We start from the raw sequence: 19,087 nt of genomic DNA, 5'->3' as shown, positions 1-19,087 counted from the left end.
GTATAGGTAAAATTAACTAACCCCTCCTGCTAACACAATAGCTTTTGTTGTCACATATGGTGGAGTTCCAGGATCTGTAACTATTTTTCATAAAAGATTTTCCTCCTGCCCAAGTTAATACCTCACGCTACAGTAGCTCCGAATGGTATTGCTTATTTGCTTCAAAGCAGCGGCTAGTGGTTTCTTCAGAGACCCCTCGATGCCTTTCAAGGAAAAAAAAAAGTGGTAATTCAACGGCGCTGAATTGCGACGATAGGTCTGACTTGAGCAGAGCCCGTCCCCGACAGGCGCAGCCCCGGCACGGAGGCGGCGGGGCGGCCCGCGGGCTCGCAGCCGCGGCGGAGCCGGCCGGGCCGGGCGCTGCGCCCCCGGGGGGGGGGGGGGGGGGGAGCGCGCAGCGCCCGCGGTTCGCGCAGCCGCCCCCCACCGCGGGGGCGGCGCCGCGGGGGCAGCCCCGCCAGGATGAGCGCGGTCCCGCGGCGCGGAGCCCCGCGCCCCTCCGCGGCCGCGAGACGGGCGACGCGCGCCGCCGCCGGCTGCGCGCCCGGTGCGCGCCGGGCCGCGGCCCCGCTCGGCGCGGCGGCGGGGGGCGCCCGCCCCGGGCGAGCCGCCCCTGGAGTTTGTCGCGACGCCCCGCGTTAGCGTGTCCGCCCCGCCGCCGTGGGGGCGTCGCGGGCGATTTACCGTCTGGGGTCAGGCGACGAATTATTTTTGGATTCATACAGAAGGAAATCGGTTTAGACAAGATTTCCCAGAGGTTAAAAGGAAAAGTTCAAAACGTGAAGACATTGAGCGTTCTTACACTTCCCTATCATTTTTTTCCTATGCTCTCTCCGAAATGCCCGGTCGTGCCCGCAGTGACACTAGTGTCCCGGCTCTGATGTTCTGGGGCTTATTGTATGACAGGGCTATAAAAGTCCTCTGGACAATTTACAGACAAAACATCTGGTTCGTTAAAGCAACGCTACTGGACTAAGACAAACAAACTTTGCTGCTGTGTAAATTCACTTACCCAAACAATTTACATTCAAGCAAAGATTTTAGCCCGAAGAAAAACTTTTATTCATTTGTGTTCAGGAGGTTTGGGAATTCACAGGCATTTTAAAATAATTTTACTCTAATAAAGTTATGTAGATATTACAAAATGTCTTTGTTCTCGTCTCAGATTATTATTGCTGTTACAATACTTACTGATAATGCTTTGGATTTTGCAAAAGCGGAGCGGCGTTTTTTGGTTGTGTGTGGTTTTCTTTTTAAGCAAACTTGTCAGATACCTATTCATCTATTAGAATATTAATGAAAATAGTTTCTCCAGACTAAGCACGAAGGAGAAACTGCGTACTTTCTGCGTACTTTCTGCATTTCGGCAGCGTTTGCGGGGCGCGTACGTGCTTCCCCCACGCACACGGGCGCTGGCCCGCGCCGCCCCGCGAGAGGGGTGCGGCGAGCCGGCTGCGGGCGAGCCGCGGGGGCCCGGTTGCAGAGCTCAGCCCTGCTTTCGGGGGTCTCGGGGGGGGGGGGGCGCAGCCCGGCGGAGAGCTGCGGGGAGCGCCCCGGCTCGCCGGGCCGCCTCCTTCCCCGCCGGGTCCCGCCGCAGGTCCCGCCGCCGCGCTACTCCCGCTCCCTTCCTGCAACGAGCAAGTGGCTGGGCATCAGCACCGTCCTCCGGGAATAAATAATAAAAAAGAAAGTTAAAGCAGGAAGCATGTTAGTTGCCGAGAGGTATTTCCTCCTTCAGCAGCTATTCAAAGTTTAATAAACTTCATTATTGAACCTCTCGGAGTGTTACCGTAACTAACAGCTCATTTCCATGGACCTTCTCTGTGCTCAGCCTGCCACTGCGCTCAGTGTCAGCACAGGGGCTGCTTAGCAAAGTGTTAGACTTTCCATATAGGAAAATGAAATGAACTGTGAAAACACACAACAAAGAGGGACACTAACTGGCGTACATGGTCGCAACATAAAACATTCTTAGATGATGTAAAGTTCAGAAGCGATGGTTATCTAATTATGGGACTTATAAATAATTGGTACCTTGGTTTAAAACTGCCGGGAAGAGCAAGCTTAAAGCTGAGCTTATGTGCCTTATGTGCTGAGTCTCTGTAGATGTAGTCTGTACAGTCATCGATTTTATGCATTATGTTTGTAAATGTTACACTTAATAAAATTACGGGTTCTGCCCCTCAGAAATAGACTGTGACCCCAAAAGAAGCTGATGCACATTACAGATTCTGCATTTGTCTGTGATTTGTCTGATGTAAAGTCCAATAGATTTTTCTTCCTTAAATTTTTTGAAAGTTAATAGCCAAATTATTCGACAACTTCATGAGTGTTTTGTCCCTAAGTGCTATGAATATTTAAGTATACTGCATGTGTATATGCCAGTTTATCTGCTGCCTCTTGCATACACTTACACGGCAATTATTTCTAACCGAACTGAGAAAGGTCTTCCAATTTCTGCTCACGGAAAGTTTAACTTTTTTCATTCAGCCTCCCATTTCAAAATGGTGCATTGTACAGGATCATTACCCTCTCCAGCCAGAGCCTGTGGCCCGCCTTCTTAAAAGCAAGGTGAGTGCTTTTAAACAAACCTTCCCATGGAGTAGGTGTTGTGCTTTCTCTCACAAATATTCCTCGTAGTGAAATCGTTTAGCTCCCGAGGTTGCAAGCTGCTGGCATCTTCCAAACATGTATGTATTTATGCATGAGTGAGAGCAGTGCCAGGGCATCTTCTGTGTTAAAATATACATACCACTAAATCCATAAATACATGCATATATGTGGCTGAGTACAGCTGCAATAGGAGAAATGTACACAGGTGAAAGTAATCGAAGTCTTCAGAGCTGAAGAAAGTGAGAGTATCTGGGAGCCGGGAGACCCGCACTGCATGCAGCACGTTAACCCTTCTCAGGGCTCAGCTCGCCCGAGCCTTCCCTGGTGCAGCGGCCAGCGCTGTGCCCCGCTCTGGGCAGGCAAAGCAGTGAGGTTACATTACATCATGCAGATTAACTGTAATATAAAGCTAGTGAAGGATGAGCCGATGTAGAGAGAGGCAGATTAAAAAAAAAAAAAAAAAAAAAAAAAAAAAAACCTTCTTGTAATCCCCCGCCCCCCGCGCCCCTAAATTAATGACTGGCCACTACAGTGTTTTCCTTAGGATGCTCTGTAGCCGACTAATAAAGGCTCAAAATATTTCCTGGTTTAGTAAGGCTCTCGCACACATTTAAGAACAGCCTTTATAAGGCTGAAAAAACTGAAGACTTCCTATTACTTTTATTTTGCTATCCGTTTTCAGCATACTTTATCAGCGCCTTGTGGAATTTTGACTGTAATTATATCAGGTTTTGCTAACCAGTAACAAAATAGTGCAGGATCTCTGCTGGTCCCTGTAACTCTGGAGTGCAGCGGTGCAAATTTGTTTTAGCCCCTCACTTTGCGAAGCTCAGGGAAATCCTCCATGTTGCACAGTGTCTCTCGCAGAACTTCACTCGCCTCGCCTAACAGTCTTTTAAACCCGAAGTTTATGTATTACCCAATCTCTGTGTTTTATTTGATGCAGATTTAGCGATTTCCCCTGAAGAAACGGAAAATGCATCTGGTCTAAGTGCTTAACACGCTGATCCCAGCCATTTCTCCAGTTCGTCTGCGCTGCCTTTGGCTATAATGTATCCTTTAGCATTACGATAAATTATTTAGGTTTTCTATTTCCTAATTTTTAACTAAGGGGGAGGAAGGAGGGAGGGATGGGGGGGAGAAGGCGTTATTAATTAAAGCCTAGTCCTTCACGCTCTCCAAGCCCGTCGAACACTTGTAAATACTGATGCTGCGGCGGGTGCCCTCCTGGCCGCTGAAGTTGTGGAGCACGCTGGCCACTCGCGCTGCGGCGCGGTGCCGGCCGCGCTGCGCTGCGCTGCCGCTGCGGCGCGCGCCGCCCCGACGGTGACGGATGCGCCGCGGGCCAGGCGGACAGATGCCGGGGCGGGCGGCGGGGCGCGCAGGGGCCGCGCAGCGGCGCGCAGGGGCCGCCGGCCCGCACCCGGCGCCGCCGAGCCTGCTGCGCGCTCACGCGCGCGCGCGCACACACACACACACACGCGCGCGCGCGGCGCTTTTTTTGGGGAGGGGGGACACGTTTCGGTGTCGTCCCTTAAGTAGATCTGATCGCTCCTTCCCTGCTCAGAGACTGTAACCGTGGGAAGGAACCAGCCGGTATCAATGAAACGGAACTGCGCGAGTTTGGCAGCAGAAGCGGCGTTTGACAACTCACCATTCTCTTGTTTGCAAGAAATGTTTCGTTTTCCCCCAACAGTAGCAATTTCCCGGGGACTTTAGGCGACTGCGATTTTTTTTCATCCTAAAGATCAGCCTTTTTTTTTTAAATCAACTACTACTAATAATAATTAAAAAAAAATCCCAAACCTTCTCCACCCTTCATGTAAAGTGTTTGAATTTCCTGCAACTGGAAAAGGAAAGCGAGACCAAAAGAACGTCAAGTCGGCTTTATAGGATGTGAAGACGCAACAACATCTGCACTTAGTAAGGTATTTGGAATAATCCCAAATCTCGAAGAATGGGGGCGAGCGGAGTTTTTCTGATCTTACCGTAAAAGTGAGATCATCCTTTTTTTTTTTTTTTCCCCCTCCTTTCTTCCCCATGAACTTAAAAAAAAAAAAAATCTGCTACTGCTTTTTTGCCTCACTTCTCCCAAGTAAAGACGGGCGCCGGGGCCGGGCCGGGCCGGGCCGGGGCCGCGCCGCGCCGCTCCGCGCCGCTCCGCGCCCCGCGCGCCGCTCCGGCCCTCCCCGCCGATGCGCGGCACCGCGGCCCAGGAATGCACAATCAAACCCGCAGCGCATCGATCCGGCGGCGCTCGCCGAGCCCCCGGGCTCGCCAGTGAACTTGGACGGGGGGGAAAAAAGGAGAAAAAGGCAGAGAGAAATCACCACTTAAAAAAAAAAAGAAAAAAAAAAAAAAAAAAAAAGAAAAGAAAAAAGCCGCCCCAAGCGAGGCAGAAAGTGATCGGCCCCGAGGAGCTGGCGCGCGGCTGTGCGGGCGGCCGCGGGGCAGCGCCGCCGGTAGCCGGTGGCCGCCGCCGGCCGGAGCGGCGCGGCGCGGCGCGGGGGGCGGCGGCGCGGGGCCAGGTGCGAGGCGCGGGCTGGGGGCGGCCACGCCGCGCCCCGCGGAGGGCGGGCGGGTCCCGGGCCGCGCGGCGGAGCCGGGGGGGGCTCAAGGGCTGCGCGCGGCGGGACCGGGCGCGCGGCCGCCGGGCCAAGTTGCGCGGCGGCGGGTGCGTGAGGCCCGGGGCGGGGGGGGGGGCGGGAGGCGAGGCGAGGGGAGGGGAGGGGGCGCCGCGGCCGCCTCGCAGCCCGCCCGGCGGGGCGGCCCCGCGGCCCGCGGCTGCGGCGCGATGCGCAAAGAGTTAAGGTGCCGGCCGGGGAGGGAGGCGGCGGAGCGCGGTGCCCCTGGGCCGCTCTGCGGGCCGGTTGGAGTGACGCTGCGATCGTCTCGCTTCCCTTCGGGCTTCGCCTGTTGCCGCCGCCGCTCCAGCGCCGCGCCGGAGCCGGAGCCGAGCGGGCAGCGCGGGGCGAAGCGCCGCCGAGCCCCCCCGTGCGCGCCGCCGCCCCCGCGCCGCGCGGGCGGGCGGGCGGGGGCCCCGCGGGCGCCCCCGGTCCTCCCGCCCGCACACCTCTTCGGGGGGCTCCCCCTCCTCCTTCCTCCGGGGCGATTTGTCAAACTTCCCCCCTCTTCTGCCAGCAGCAGCAGCAGCAGCAGCAGCAGCAGCAGGGCTGTCCTCTCCTCTGTGCCGCCTCCTCCGCCGCCGCCGCCGCCGCCTCCTCCTCCTCGGCATCGTGTGTATGCACAGCAACAAAAAATATATCCCCAGCCCAGCCCTCGCGCCGAGACTGGAGCAGCTCGCCGGATCTGCGGGGCCGAGGCGACCGCCGGCACCGCCGCGCCCAGGCAGGCAGCCGCCGCCGGCGGCCGCAGGCGCGCAGCATGCCGCGGAGGAAGCAGCAGGCGCCGCGGCGCGCAGCAGGTACGTCCCCGCCGGGCGCTTCGCCGCCGCCGCCGCCTCGGCTTTCTCCTTCTTTTTTCCCTTTTCTCCCCCTTCTTCCCCTCTCGGCGGGCAGAGCGAGTTGGTGTGCTCGGTGCCGGCGCTGCCCCGCTCGCGGGCTGCGCGCTGCGCGGCGGGCGCAGCAACTCCTGGGCTCGGGCACCCCGCCGCGCCGGGGCGATCCCCTTTTCTTCTTTCTTTTTTCCTTTCTTTTTCTTTTTTCCCTTGAGGCTGCGGGGGTAGGGGCGCATGAAAGCCCCTCTCCTACTTTGGAGCTCACTTTCCGGGGCGACTCGGTGAGAGGCGCCAGGCGTGTGCGCGTCCCCACATGCTACATGTCACACGTATGACCCGAGCGGCGAGGCGTGGGGGAAGGAGGCAAATTCTGGGCATTTCCAGCCCGTACTTTAGCACCTAGTTTGGTTCTCTCTCTCCTGGTCCTCGTTATTGTCCGTCCTCTTCTCTCGCAGACGAGTGATTTATGAAAGCCAGCAAAAACATATATATTTCAGTAAGAAAAGATAGTATGCGTGTAGATACATGGTCTGCTGTGAATGAAGTGGTAGGGACAAAGTGACTGGGAAGGTCTGCAGCATTACTTGAAGATGCAACCCTGGAACAGATCCCTGTGCCCAACTTTTATCTTTTTCTCTCTTCCCCTTGTACTGCACTGGAGACTTGTCTACTGGAGAGACAGATCCACCTAGTTGGTCACTTTCTTTGGCAACCTCTTCTGTTAATCCTATTGATTTCTTATTTATGAGCCCAGATGAGAAGCCACAAAGGAAGCTAAAGCAAAAAAAAAAAAAAAAAAAAAAAAAAAGAAAAAAAAAAGAAAGAAAAAAAAAGGGTCTGTGTATTGTCAAATGACTGGCAAATGTTTCTGATACTGCCTTTACAGTTTCCTCCATTTTTTTTAAGAATACTTTACAAGGCTTTGTCCTGATGAGTTTTTTTTTTTGTTTGGTTTGTTTTCCTTGTGCCAGGAATGTCAGCTCCTGTTAAACTTCAGCAGCATTTTCTGGAAAAGACGAATTGAAAAGAAAACAGTTTAAAAAAAAAAAAAAAAAAAAAAACCACGTTATTTTACAGTAATCCTTAGTTGGGGATATGTGGGCTGGAAAAGGTTTCCTTGGCCTGTTGCCATCCTTGATTTGATGGCTGATTGATCGCCTGTCATCTGGCTGCCTTTGATCTATTCATTCCCGATAAACATCAATAAATCACTTGCCATGGTAACGCCAGACTCAGTGACGTCACATGTGGCCTGTCAACTCTGTCAGTGCAACTTCGGGGGCTTCTGGCTGGATGTGTCACATAACTACATGGACAAGTGTTTTGATAGGTGTAATACTCACATAGGTGGAGAAACAGGATCTGTTTTAATCAGGGACAGATTGGGGGGACCAGTAAGGAAGCGACCATAACTTGCCTATTTAAAAAGGAAGCATCTGTGCTGAGAAGCTGGTTGTAGAAGTTTTCCAGGGGCTCCAGCAGTGTTATGGGTAGTGCAATTTCAGTTGTACCTATAGCAACTTGTAAAAGGTAGTCCTACAGTTTAGTAGAGCTTTACCAGAAGATGCATATTCAGGAATCTGACAGCACATTCACACTGTATGACAAGTTCTCAGAGTGATGTGGTTTGAATTTATTAAATAGCAAGTGATTCAATGAGTACTACAAATTGTAAATAACTATGTCCATATTTCCTTCCTTCCCGTCTTCAACTTATATGCGTTCATTAAGTGCTTTTGAAATAGAAAAGTGTATTTCTTAGTAGTCTTCTTTTCTGTCCTAAACAGTTAGTTAGAAAGTTTGGAAAGTTTTGAAGTACGATAGTGATGTGATCTAGCAAACAATATTGTAGCCAAATGCTTCATGATAATATTTTGAATTTCAGGCCCATGTCATCCAATAATATTTTTCAAATAACTAAAACGGTGAGCTTTTCATAAGGTCCAGAAAACACTGTGATGTAACATTAATTTAGTTTTGCAAAATCTAACTCTTCGAAGTATTGACATATTCTTCAGACAACTGTGCTGTGTATGGGGCTTTCTTTAGGCTGGAAGAAAATGTTTCTGCACTGAACACGCATGCTGAGGTATCTTTTCCTCCCCTTCTTCCACTCTGTGTCTCCCTCCTTTCTCAAGTGAATCATCGATGATGTGTGATCTATCTTTCATATTTAGTAGAAGTGTAATCTCTTTAAACTTTTAGCTTTTTGATTATCACATTAAACATTTAGTATCATGTATAATTGCTTCCCACTGAAATGCTGTTTTATTGGCCACATTGGAAATGTTGCTTTTTCTAATAGCAGTGAAAGCAAAAGTATTTTTTTAGCACCTTAAAAACAGCTAAGAAATAACAGGTTAGTTAAGAAATATTCATTACAAAAACTTGACTGCAGGACTAATAGGAGATGGAAGAATGGTTTTGCTCTATCAAAATGACCCGTCAAAACGACTTTGTTTCATATTTGATTTAATTGTCTCTCTCCTGACAGGCACATTCATCAATAGCTTAATGGTCAATCAGAAGTTGGCAGAGTGAGTGCTTTCATTCTTTCCCATACACTAGCTTTGGCTTTACTTTATCAAAATGCCTCTGCCTAATGGATATGGGGGATGTAGAATGACTGAAGGGCTACTTATTTGAGAAGAGTGAAAAAACAAGAACATTTATGCTGTTGATAAGTGCATGAAGATAAATAAGTGAGCTGTATGAGGGGTTTTATTTTAAGGCAGAAGAAACTTGCAATTTTCTTTCTTCTTTTTGGCTTCCGAGCTGCGAGTTACAAGGTTCATGACTGCTTTTGTGGCATACTGAGAGTGATGACAAATTGATTGCTTGGTACTGAGAGAGAAAAAAAGGTGGTGTGTGTGGGGGGGGGGAGAATTAAAGATGTCTGCTGATTGGTAACTCAGGAAATCCAGTCCCCAGCAACCTTGAGGATACTCGAGATTTTTTTTTTCTCCAAACTGAAAGGTCCGCTCAGCCATAAAAAAAGAAAAGTTGTTTTGCCAGCTTCATTAGTGTTCACCTAATTAGCTGTAAACCTGATGGATTCCTGACAGCTTTAATGATTGGAGATGACAAGCTCCACGCAGTGTCATCCAGCAGAATTAGGTTTGCAGCTAGTTTGATGTAATCAAGTTGATATTACACAGTCCTGGTTGCCTTTAGTTGTGCATTAACTCAATTTTCTGCTGCAGGTGACAAATGGGCTTTGGTACCTGGATAATCATGTCATAGGAATTAGGGCCCTTTTAATGGTCTGGAGTAGAATAACAACAACAAAGAACTCTCAGCAGCACAGAGCTCGCAGACATAACAGACAGGTGCACAAATTCTTTATGTCTAGCCCAAGTGTTAACACCACACTGTAGAAGACTAAAGCTGTCTCTAAGAATCAAGAATCCGTAAAAATGATAATTTCAGTTTGTTTGCTATGAGACTCAGGTGAATATCGTAGATAATTTTTTTTGGAAAAAGGCAGAAATCACAGTTCTTTTTATTATTATTATTCTCACCTGCAAAAGCAAGATGATGATCAGAATTACAATTGGTGCTCCAGACTTCTGTCATTCAAGTCAGAAGGAAGAAAATATTTATTGTTTAGAGGCTACTGTCTAGGAAGGCTAAAGACTTTATTAATAGAGGCCAGTCTTATTCATGCAAGTAATAATTATCTGTCCTTAAATTATAGCTTTCACTCACAGCTTTTTTAGAAATACATCTATTTAAAAGATCAAGAAAATGTACTTCCTACTGACGGAAACAACTTAATACATATTCTGTATATCAAACCCTTCTGAGGAGGGGTTGGAAATTAATGATTTGTTGGAAACTGATTTACTTTTACTATTACTATTATTCAAAGAAGCAATTATTGTTTCTTAGGCTCAGACAAAGGCACTGAGTTTTCAACCCTCTGGAAAAACAAACAAAGTTGGGGCCTTGTTTTGTTTTTTTTGTTTTTGTTTTTTTTCCTTCCTCCCCTATATAGTATGGCTTAAACCGTAGAGATAGCTGCATACTTTTTAGGCTCTTCACAACTTCGGTGCTCACATTCAAAAGATGCGCATAGTTGGTGTGAATACTGAAATATATTAAATTGATTTTTCAGGGATGTGGAACACTTCCGCTTCTTGCTTCTTACTTCAGCGCTCTTTGTAGTTTATCAGCACCTCCAAAATGAGGCCAGAAGCGTGCTACAGAAATGCAGATGCAAGATGGCACGCAGGTTGTTCAGCCAGAATTCCAGCCAGCTGCGAGTTCAGGAAGTTGAATGCTTTCTTTAATTTATGGCAATTGCTTACAACTACATACATACCCCAAAAGTAAATGTAGCGATAAAGTAGACTACCTATAAAGGTACTTGCAGTGTCAGCCCTTGGTATGTTATTTGCCTCCAAACCTGCCACATATTTCTCCGTTGGACAGAGATTCTTCCTAGCAGCGAGCTGACAAAATGATTAGTTATGGCTGTCCTCTGCTTTTTTTTTTTTTTTTCGGCAAAGTGTGAGGAACAATGCAAAAAAAGAAAAAGGGGCATAAATATAAAAAGGCCTGATAGATTCCACTGAATATCTGCCTGGAAAACAGAATTTTCCAGAATCAGCTGCCATCTCTCCCATTAGCTTGACAGCTGTCAATTAGGGCTTCAGTGCTCTCCTGGGCCACAGTTTATTGCGTGTGGTTGATGTTGTCATTTTGTTCTCAGTTTTGCCTTGAGCACTATCATGAGCAGGAGTGAAATAGTCAATAACTGATGTATCAGCAGTTATTTCTTAAATTGGCTTACAAGTCTGCATTTTTCCTCTTTTTACTAAAGATTGTTTTGTAAAGTGATTAGAATGAATTGTGACTGCTGCAGGGTTATGGGAAATGCAGTGAAGCTAGGGTGAGTTAGCAGGATTAGAGTGGCTCCTTTTTGTCAATGCTGTTTTCAGGATTAGTGGAAACTATATAGAAAAGATCACCTTCAGGGTGAAGTGTGTGGTAGATTTTTAAGTGTGGTATGTGCACACTTAGGTATAAACGTAGTGGTGAGTAGTGAGTGAACAGAAATAATTTACCATGAGGTGAAGTAACCTTACATGTTGTCTTTCAGAATAAACCTTTTAACTATTAGTTTTACAGTATAATAGTCCATATTTTAACCCAGTGTCGTGACTGTTTCTTAGTGAATCCAAATGTGGATTGGCAAATCTTAATGTAGCCCTATTTACAAGGTACTGCTTTAGAGCAAGTATTGAGATGCCTGAAGCGTTGCATCGTCAAGTATCTGTGTATGTATATGTATGGTTATGATACAATATTGAAAATAACAGTTCCAGAGCGATCGTGCGTTATCTTATCTATGAAATACTTCGGCATCATTTACTAAACAATCTACCTCAGGTGCTTGAGTCTGATTTTTTTTTTCTTTTTGTGTGTATGTGTGTGTTTTTAAATTTAGTTACGCCCAAATTGTGGTTTATCAGCCTTAAGTTAAAAATGAAAGGTGAATACAATATATTGTATTTGGTAACAATGATATGGACTGGTACATCCAGACAGATAATATGCAGTTGTAATTAGACTGAATAGACAGGCATTCATTTTTAAATTCTTTGACACATGCATAAAATAGTCATATAATAAGATAAGATGACAATTTTATGTTAGGTTGATAAAGTGTCCCGATACATGCATTTAAATGTCTGTAAGCCTTTTCTTTTTACCCAGACAGATTAATTCTAGTTTCCAGCGTTTGCAGTTAGACATTAAATTAGTTTTAAAAATCCTACTAAACAATGGGTGTGTTGCTTTTTTTGTGTCATTACCTAAAGCAGGATTGAAAAAAAAATCGGTCAATTGATTTTTTTTCTTGATTTCAGCATTAAAAAAAATGCTTAAAAATTGGCTCAAGATTTAAAGGATAGTACATGAAACTATTGTAGTTTTCTTAAGTATAATAATGCAGAATGGAACAACGTAAGAGCTTGAAATTGTTTATTACGATTTTCATAAAAAGAACTATAAGAGTTCGAATAAGTGGCGCTTAATTTTAGAGACTGCAAGATTTATTCTACTAAATTTGCCTGGTTTTGATCTTGAAAGATATTTTAGCCATCTCAATAGAACAACAGTCTGCAGAATTTAAATATTTCTCAGAGCAAGCATCAACTTTAAGGTATTTCTCAGATAACGTTCAAAGGTTTCTTTCTCCGGGGGCGGAGGGAGAGTAGGAAAGGAGTTACCAGAAGATCATAAAATACCTGAGAGCTATTTGCCAGTTCCATTACTTGGCTTGCTTGGACACCAAAGGTGTGATTCTTCAAGAATAACTTTGTATTTTAGACTTAATTATAAATTATTAATTAATTCTGTCAGGACACATGTTGTTAATTATGACTCTCTTTTCTTCATTCAGAACAGCTGTTGGGAATCGCGTAAGTTCACTGTATTTGTTGGTGTAGGAGTTTACCAAACGAAGAAGTCTCCAGTCCCAGCTTGTGTGACTGCTTACCTCCCGTTCTTTCATACTAGGGATTATTTTTAAACAACTAAGCTAAGCTTAACCTTGGGCGGAGTAAATGTAAGATTTTAAGCATTAAGCGTACTCACAATTAGTTAATATTTTTATGGAGGTGTTTTTTATGGCCTGCCTTAAAAAAAAAAAAAAAAAAACCATATTTTAGCAAAACTGTGTGGTGCTAAAGAGGTCAAAAGGGCGCCAACAAAGCTACAGTAGGAGAGAGGCAAAGCGGTTTCCATGCCCTTCCGCCAAACTTAACATACTAGCATAGAGGAAAGAGCTGTTTTATTATTCGTTTGGAATGACTCAAATTCATTTACTTTCGATATTTCCATCATTAAATTGAGCCCTCTGTTTCAGTTTCTTATGTGTTCTTTGCAGAATGCATGTTGCATAAAATAGGCAATTTTTAATGAACAATTTAATGTAAATGGGTTCTGAATTTAAATTAATATTAATGAAGCTTTGAGTGAATTTATTTTGCATACGTAAAGGCTTGTAACTCTTTTACCCATACACTCTTGTCTTTATGTACTAACACGTTGGTTAGGTGAATTGGCTAGTTTCCATATTTCATGATTAAAAAACTTTAATGGATTTTTACATGGGTATTTGTGCTAATACAGCTTTACACGTTAGTATCTCCATTAAAAAATGTACCTGCCTTTATTTTCAGATTTTTGCAGTTAACATTTTAAACATGTTACTGCACTGATCATATATATATAAATATATATATAATTTTTACTTTATTACTTGCCTTTCTGCTTGGAGAAAAATTTATTCCAACAATAGTCACTACAGTCAAGATGTTTTCTTTCTTTGGCTTACCTCTAATGCATTATGTATTTAGGAGTGATGGGATGTTCTATAATTAATTCTGTTAGATGTAATTGCTATAATCACTTTGATGCTACACATAATAAAAGTAATATGGTAAGCATATGAAAAAATATAAACACCTTATTGTAACACTTTATGCAAGATTCTTTTAAAAAATCTTATTCAGAAGAAAACCTGCAGTTCCTTATTTTGTCAAAGGTAACGTTTATTTTAAAGTGCATACTTTGTAAGTGAATGAATTTTGGAAATTGAAAAGACTCTGACTGGCAGAATGCCTTTTATATGTCTGCATATTTATCTGACGCTGTACTCCATTAAAGATGTAGTTCATTAAGAAGCCAATCTTTAGAATTGCTACAAGTGACATGTAAATATCACTATATATCTCATGAAATAGAGAAAAATTTGTACATTGTATTAAAATCCAGTATGTAGTAAATAACATAGAGATGGAGTTGTACAACTGAAAGCTTCTTTGTAGTGCAAAATTACGGGAAATATAAAATGTGTGAAGGGTAGCATGTAACTAGAGAGGGAGTTTTTCAGACATAGTCCCAAGTGGGAAAAAGGCTGTAGAAGGTGTCCCCCGCCTCACCACTGTTTTTTAAACAAGTAGCTTTGAGTTATTGTTTGCAAACACAGTTTTTGATACAGAGGAAATGAAAAAAAATATGTGCAATGGGTTAGGCTGTGTAGTTGATGTCACTGATTCTGAAACAAAAATGTTAATATGAGCATAGTTCTTAATTAGTTGCACACCATACTTAATGCTGCAAAGGTCACTTGGTTTTATGATCCAGCTACATCAGTGAATCTGTACGTTTCTCCCCAAATTTATATTTTACTCTACTGTATTTTCTAAGCAATTGAATGTGCAAATCCTGGTTAAAATGCGAACTATAAAGAAAATTAGAAAAATAGCTTTAATGTGGACTAAGAAGATACATATATATATATATATTTTTTTTTTTTCTCCCCCTTGTGTTATTTTCAAATAATGCGTAGTCTCTCGCATGGAGAGCAGAAGTATTACATTTAACTTCTGTAAGCTGAACAAACAAACCCCGAGCAGCCCTGCGCTGAATTGTTCTAAGGCAGAGCAGAACAGGGTGCTGTTTTTGAGTATCTCTGGGACTGGGCTCGCTGCCTGAAGCCCTTTTCCTGCTAGGTCAAGCCTGTTGCTGGAGGGCCAGATCTCAGCAGGGGCCTCCTGGAGGCTTGGCGAGGCTGCTGGAGACTGGCAGCCATCAGTCATCCATCTGTGACACAGAGTCTGTTTTTGATGGCAGGGATGATAAAAGGCCTGGGAACTGTATAGGCCCTTGTAATCAGGGCCAGTGCTGACATCCTTCTCAACTTTGACAGCTTCTTCCTTTTCTCTCTTCACCGCCAAGACTGTCTCAACTGGGTTTTTTTTCCTCTCTCTTGTTTCATGTACTTGATCAGTCTCAGATGCTGGGAATTATTTTTTTCTGAAGGGAGGGGGAGTGTTTCTTTTGGTTTGTGGGTTGGGCAGGTGTGAGAGGAAGTCTGTTTTTTTTTTTTTATTTTTTTTTGTACTGTAGGCCTGTTGCTAATTAATGTTCCTCCATAAGATTCTGTCGGAGTTGAGTAATGTTTTTGATCTTTATGCCTGATAACTGCATACTTAATGAGATTTCAAAGCTGTGAGTGCAGCTCCCTACAATTATTGACAGATGCCTTTTCTTTGCCATTGGGTTCAGCTTCATAAATCCTCCTGCAGTAATGAGGTTCAGAAGTGCCACCCTGCCAGTGAGCTAATGAAAGAGGGGGGGAGGGAGGGAACAGCTCATGCCTGCCTGACACATTTTTTTCCTTTAAAATTTACTATGCAGATGTCAAGCTGTGGGACGATTACTTCAAACATGCTAATTTTTATCTTGCTTTTGTGTCAAGCCTGCATGCCCCCCCCAATAATAAATAAAAATAGAAACCTCAACCTATTTAAATTTTATCATGGATCATAACTATCGAAGACTTTGATGTATGTGTGTTCTTTTGCAGTTTCCAGTCAGTGGAGCGGTTTTTAGAAATCCGAAGGGCAGAGAGAGCATAAAAAAAACCAAAACAAAAAAAACCCCAAACACCCAGAAAACGCCAGCCCCGGGCCGGCCGCACGCCGGCCTGCCCTCGCCGCGCGCTTGAAACGTGGTAGATTTCATTTGAGAGTCCTGAAACTAAATCCCGGTGGCGAGTAGCCGCGCCGCGCCGAGCAGCCCGTTTCCTTTCCGGCAGAGCCCGGCCCGGCCCGGCCCTGTGGACGGAAGGACGCGTGTCGTTTGTCACGGGCCTGGCGGGCCGGGCCGGGGGCACCGCCGTGGCCCTTGCCCGCGGCGCGAGCGGCGGCTCCGGGGCCCGGTGCGCGGGGGGAGAGCCGGCGGAAGAGGCTGCGTGCGTGCGTTCCTGTTACCTGCTAAGTCGTGGTGTTCAACCCTCTGAAGATTTTTTTTCCCCTTCTGTTTTCCTTTTCTCACTCTGTCTCTCTTTTCTATTTTTTTTTTTTTTTACCTTGGCAGTTGGGGAAAACTGGCTGACACGTATCATTCAAGCAGCACCAGCTTGCTGGGGGTTGTGTAAATGAATCTGGGAGCTCTTGGTTTCACATGATTCAAACGTGCATTATTGAAGATGGATGTTCCTTAAAAAAAGATTGATGATGGATATCAGGCTTATAGTGCCATTTATCATTTTGAATATTATTTAGACTTGCCGTGTAAAGCTGTAACTTGAGAGTTGGATGAGCTGGGACAGAATGGAGGCCTCGACGTGCACGTTTTGATTGATGGCTTTGCTTTCTCATTGTTTGTTACCAGATACTCGCTGGTCATTACAGCAGTGCCGTACAGTTGTTTCAGGGGCTGGGTTTCTCTGTGTACGTGTGTGTGTTTCTGGGAGAGAGACAGGCAGAGACAGAGTTAAGTTTTTAGTGAGAGAATTTCGGTAATTGTAAAGAAATTGCCAAAGCTGTGGCCTCAGCAAGGGGACAGGCAAGCTTTTGCGCGAAGGAAAGAAGCTACATGCTGTACGTAACACTGACATATAAGCAGGACTGTAGCTGTTTAAGCATAGCATCGCTAGGGACATTGCTAGTTCCAGTATAAAAATAGGCTTTAAAAATGTGCTCATGAAAAGATTAACACAGGCTGGCTTCCTTTTGCTAATAGACTGCATTTTGGTCCCATAGCAGCAAAGAAAATAAAGTTCCGGAACATAATTATTTCAGCTTTTACATTTTTCTTTTCCATCCACCCTCTTCACCCAATGCAGTGAATCCGAATCTTAGCGTTTACGTTTACTCCCAGGTGTCCAGAATGATGATGGTAGGTAGTCCATGCATAGAAAAAGCAAGGGCAATCACTTCCCTTTCTGAAGTACTTTTCCTAGAACCAGGACACCCCCACCTGCTGGAAGAATTAAGGAAGCAGCTCTATGTAGGCAATTAGGTCTTAACGGGGAAGCACAGGCAATGACTATCACAAGATACAAGTTCCAGCAATGTAACAGCTTCAACAATAGTGCCAGAGCTGAAAATTACTAGGTATTTGTGCATAACCATCTCTGGACAGCAGTTAAACTTGCTCTGAGTTCGTAAACTGTATTCAGTGTTTCTTTCCTGGCATGTCATAGAAAAATTAAGTAAGTCACAATGGTAGGGAAAATCAGACTAGAACAGATTTCTATTAAAAGGAATTAGTCTTGAATTTGTGCAGGTAGATGCTATTTTTGAAATGCTGCTTGTCAGATGAACTTTTCCTTTGATTGCTAGATGCCTTGCTAGCAAGAAGGAATTACAGCAACATTTAATAAACAGTATATAGCATTTGGGTTAACACTGTCTTTTGTAAAGCCTTCAGTGACTTTATATGAGCTATTTTAAAATAAGTTTTTCAGGAATCTGGTGTTTCTTATTCCTTTCGCAAATTCAGTTCAATTTGCCTTTGGTATGGCGCATCAGTCGCCAAAAGTAAGAATTCAAGTTTGTACACTTCATTGAAGTTCAAAATCATAAGAAAACCCTGCAAAAATACAGTATTTTCTATAAAGCCTTCAGCAGTAGACGGTAAAACTTTGATCTCCTACCCTTGCACTTGTGTAACACAGTAGGTAATTGAAGTACAAGTGCCAATTTGCTGCAACAATTGTAAACACACCTTGATACAAATGGCATCATTGCATTCTTACTGATTAGAAAACTTTGCTATTAATAGACACAAAGTCCATTTCAGGTGTAATTGGTAAGGAGCTGAGTGCACTCATGGGAAGAAACCTTGTTTTGTTTTTTGTTCGCTTTTATTCTTATCCCTTTTTTCAGTTTTATAGCTGGAGACATGATTTATTGCAGCCATCCATCTTTGGGGCTCATCCATCACATCCTGGTTGCTAGGCAATCATGGCAGCAGCTGTTTGCTTTGAATCAGACAGAAAAGTTGTCAATCATCAAAGGCAGGTGAATAGCATTAGAAACACGCTATTGTCAGACGGAATAATTAATCAAAGAGAGAAAAGATAATTAAAAAGATATGACCCTTGCAAGTACTTGCTCTGGGTTGCCTGGAAAAAAGAAAAACTGCCTGGTCTTTTCTAGACACTTAAGCAGCTGAGGGCTGATAAAATATGCACTCTGCAGTGCATAGTTTTTAATTAATTGAAAAAGGTTCAACATTCAAAGACGATGCTGGAGAAAAGTCTGATTATGAGCAGAAGTAATATTTATTGTTTGCATGAAAGGCTTGACATGGAGTTCTAACTTTCTGTCACAAATCTCCTGCATGCTTGCACTAAGCCTCTTTCAGCATTACTATCTTCACTGGCACTTACCAAAGTGTATGGTGAGTCAGGCCAAGTAAGGGTCCTAACGCTTTTATCCGGCTCTTTCATTCTGGGCCACCTTTTCAATGCATTTTCTCATTTGCTATCCTGTATAGCAGCTATCAGAGTTCTACTTGCTGTGCCATCGGAAAGGCAGGCAAAGCCCGACAAGTCTGCAGTATTGCTCTTCATTCAGTGTAGGAAAGAGGTTGAGGCAATAACTATTTCGTCTCCAATCAGATTGTGGAATAGTAGGCTCTTCTGAGCTGGTTTCTGAACCAGATTTTCCAGCAATCACATTATTTTTAGCTGGAATGATAAAAAGGATGCTACAAAAATCTAATTTCCAAGGGAGTTTGGATACTGTGGTAGTAGATTCAGCATAGCATGCCCTAACACAAGCATGCATGGGAATGTGCTTCTGGTGTAAAGGATCATTGACCGAATGTATGCCAAACAGTTGGGTAAAGCTCCTACTGCAGTGAGTCCACGAGTTAGAGACTGGTTTGAACGCTGCAGCAGCCAAAAAGCTGGAAGTTTGAAGCTGTAATGCTATAAGCCATCTTTGTTAAAAAGCAATACCAGGCGAAGTGCTTATGTGGTCCAAGAAAAAAAATACTTCGCATTTGTGCATGTTTAGAAATTAAGGTATCTGTGAACATGCTGATCACAGTAGAGTTTAACTGTGATGAGAGCAATATTAGAGTTATTTTTTTTGAATATTTTGTAGGTAGTAAAGCAGAGGTGACTGTCACTTTCCCCCTTCTAGTATTCACTGATTTTTGATTTCATACTTCTTCTGCCCTGTCTTTTAGAACAGGACAAAGAAG

General features: G+C 44.5%; 1 protein-coding gene across 1 annotated transcript in view; it reads left to right on the top strand.

Moving 5' to 3' along the window:
- The first annotated feature begins 6,011 nt into the window (after positions 1-6,011).
- Positions 6,012-19,087, top strand: part of TSHZ3 (teashirt zinc finger homeobox 3) — a 62,422-nt gene continuing 49,346 nt past the window's right edge. The window contains exon 1 of the mRNA XM_062586786.1: positions 6,012-6,037. The gene's annotated coding sequence lies outside the window, so the exon portion shown is untranslated. The remainder of the gene's footprint in view (positions 6,038-19,087) is intronic.

The sequence above is a fragment of the Rhea pennata genome, chromosome 13 (genome assembly GCF_028389875.1).
Source record: "Rhea pennata isolate bPtePen1 chromosome 13, bPtePen1.pri, whole genome shotgun sequence".
Classification (NCBI taxonomy): domain Eukaryota; kingdom Metazoa; phylum Chordata; class Aves; order Rheiformes; family Rheidae; genus Rhea; species Rhea pennata.
The sequence above is the reverse complement of the archived record's forward strand: the minus strand, read 5'-3'. Positions and strand labels throughout refer to the sequence as shown.